Genomic DNA, 3,384 nt, shown 5'->3' with positions numbered 1-3,384 from the left:
GCCGGCGAGCGACAACGAGGGGCTCGCCTCCTCACCTCCCCCGACGCCCGTCGTCGCGGGCCGGCAGGACGGCGCGCCCGGGCGTGGCACGACCGCACGGCGCCCACACACCGCGAACCCGACCCCACGACCCCCCCACACCTCCTTCCCGCCGGGCGGGGGGGGCGGAAGGAGCAGAGAGGGAACACGGGCAAACCGGGGCATCCGTCTGTCTCTCCACGGGGACCAGACGTCAAGGAGCGTGAGCGAGGAGAGGGCAGAACCCCACCCCTCCCTCCCGGCCAGCGGGCGATGGCGAGGAGGAGACGGGGAGCCAACGAGGGGGAGCGAGGGCGGCGAGGCGGATCCCGGGTCGCCGCACACCAGAACGACCGGGCGGGCCCGACCGGCCCCGAGAGCGCACACAAGGGTGGGCGCGGAGCGGGCGCGGGAAGGGAGGGAGGCGCGGACCTCGATCCGGGAGACCGAGGCCGCCCGACCAGCGAACGCCGGCAGCGACCGGGAAGACCGACACCGGCGGGCCAAGCCGGCCGCCGACGCGACCCAACCGCCACCATCCGGGACGGCGGCGCGGCTACACGGGCGCAAGCAGGCCACCGCGCGGTGACGAGCAGAGAGAGGAAGAGCACGGAGAGGGTAGGGGAACCCGTGGCCGGGGGGGGGGGAAGGGCACCACACCGCACCCAAAGCGCGAGGGCACCGCATCACCGACACCCCGCCTGCCGGCCCGGCGGGCACGGGAGCGGCGGCGCGCACACACGGACGGGGAGGAGAGCCAGGCCCCTTCCCCGCCCGGAGGCGGCGCGCCGACGTCCACGGTCCAGCCGGCCAGCCGGCCGGGTCGCGCGTGGCACACACCCGAGCGGCCAGAAAGCCGAGGGTGACGCGCACAACGCAACGCACGCCACACGGCCACGGGGTTTTTCTCCGCCTCCCTCAGAAGCCGGCCCGAATTCACTCGCTCGCACGGACGCGGGGGCCGAGCGCACAACGACCCGCGCCACCGCGGACCGGCGGTGCCGGCAAGGGGTCGGGGGTCTGCGGCGACGACCCGTCGGCGACAAGTCACACCGGCCAACGGCGGCGGCCGGAGGCGGCGGCAGGGACCCCGGGAGGCGGGCGACACCAAACCCAACGCACGCGAGCACGCTCACGCGCGGACACCGCCGGCACAGAGCGGACGGGGCCAGGCACGGGAACCGGGGTCGCGACGGGCACGCGGCGGCGACACGCCGGGAGAGCACAACGCCCCGGATCCGGGACCGGGGCGGGGGACGAAGCCACACGGCTCGAGACGGAGGAGACGATGCGGGCAAGCCTCTGGCACGGCGAGCAGGAGGGAGGCGCGGGAACCCGGGACGACATCGCGCAGGCACGCGAGGCGGCGCCCAGCGGGAGGAGACACGTCACGCCGGCTTCGGGCCCCCGGACGGCCAACTCCCGAGCGAGGGACGCACGCGGGAATCTCACCGCCACCGCCCCCGTGGCGTACCGGCGGTCCCGCTGGCAGGAGCCCTCGCGTCGTGAGCAAAACCGATCCGGGAAGACCCTTCAAAAGCCACCGCCGCCGCGACGACGTGCCTCCCCCACACCGGGAGGGCAGCCTCACGAGCCGAGCGCCGTCCCCCCCCACCAAGAGAACACACCACACACGCCCAACTCGACCGTCCGCCGGTGGCCGGCCACCAAGGCCAAACCGGTGAGGATCGCAGAAGGCTGATGCGGGTGAGGAGGGCATGCCGGAAGCCCAATAAGAGCAGCGGGGAGGGTCATCGGGTCGGGTCACCGGGGTGAGAGGCGAGCGAGCGAGCGAGCGGCCACCCCCCCCACGGGCGGGTGGCGCAGCCGCAAACCAGCGGGGAGGTGAGACCTTTCCGGGCACAGCCGGCACGCCAGGGAAACGAACGCGGGATCTCACCACCCCCAACTCCTGGGCGGTCCCGCGCAACGCCTGGGACACCGAGCCGGCCGACCAGCGGACCGGAAACCCCCACCGCGGCAGCGGCGGGCCCCCCCAAAAGAGGCCCGAGAGGGAAAAGGCAGCTCGCACACGCCTCAAAGACCCCGCGAGCGCCCGCGGAGCCACCCGCGCCAGCAGGGCCCCACCGCACCCATCCACACCGCCGGACACGGCACCCATCATCGACCGCCTCTTTTTCGGCCGCGTGAGCAAGGGCCCACACACACCGGGATCCTCGGCTCCGGAGGGCCAGAACCCCCCCGAGCGGCACACCACCACGGGCACGGCGGCCCCGGAACACCGCGGGGCCCGGCGCCCGGCACGGCGCCGTCGTCGCCAACGGGCGGCGGCCCACACAGACGCTCGGGAACAGCGTCGCCAGGGGCCGGAGGGGGAGGGGGACGGGACCCCCCAAAAACCCCACGGCACCCCAAGCACGAGGCCGGGAAGCCACACACCACACGCCCTCGCATCGCGACCCAGCACAGGCTCCAGGCTCCGCCACTCGACACACCGCGCGCGAGGCAGGGGCGGGGACGGATCGGGAACGTCCTCCACTCACCACACCAGACGACGGCCCGGGAGAGGCCCCGCGGGACCCTCCCCCAGCTCGGAGGGGGGAGGCGCGGGCACGCAGTTACCAACGCGGGCAGCCACTAACGCTCAAAAGCGGGACAGGGAGCGGCAGGGCCGCGGGAGCCCATCGGGGGCGGGCCCCCGCCAACCCGGCAGCGAACGCCGCCTCCCGAACGAGGATCGCTAGAGAACCTCTCCTCACTCTGAGGGTGGCCCGCACCCAACCCCGACGGGAACCCCGCCGGGACCAGCACACATCAAAGGCGTCCATCCTTCCCACCACGGGTGGCAGGGAGGGGTGGGGCGGGGGGGGTCTGCGGCAGCAGCAACACCAACCCTGGTCGGTCGGCCTTGCCGTGCGGGGCCAGAGCAAAGTCGCGCACACGGGCGGGGAAGCCCGCACAGGCCCGGCTCGCCTCCCACTGCAACATCTCAGGTCCCCCGGTGCAACAAGAGCCAGGTGACACGGCAGGGAAGACAAGCCAGGACCAGGGCCGGCAGCTCATGCGGGGAAGCCACCCGCCCGGCGCAACAAGGGAAGAGCGCTCCTCCTCTGGGGAACCGCCTCGACCCCCCCCAGCAGAGACGTCAATCTCTGCGATAACTTTTTTCTCACTCGCACAAGCCCCACAAACCCAAGGACGGCCGGGACACACCACGGGCAGCAGGCTGGCACAAGGCAACGGACAACGCCGGGATCGGGAACGACACCACCACTCAGCCTCAGGCACCTGAGAGAACCGACCGGGAGCGTTCCGGGAGCACCGCAAGAGGGCAGAGCGCGAGGCGCGGCTTTTCACACCACACAGCACGGGCAAGCACGGAGCACCGACCCTCCCTCTCCGCGG

The sequence above is a fragment of the Dipodomys merriami genome, unplaced genomic scaffold, assembly GCF_024711535.1.
Source record: "Dipodomys merriami isolate MVZ:Mamm:240054 unplaced genomic scaffold, mDipMer1.0.p SCAF_1768, whole genome shotgun sequence".
Lineage (NCBI taxonomy): Eukaryota > Metazoa > Chordata > Mammalia > Rodentia > Heteromyidae > Dipodomys > Dipodomys merriami.
This window is presented reverse-complemented; position numbering follows the sequence as displayed.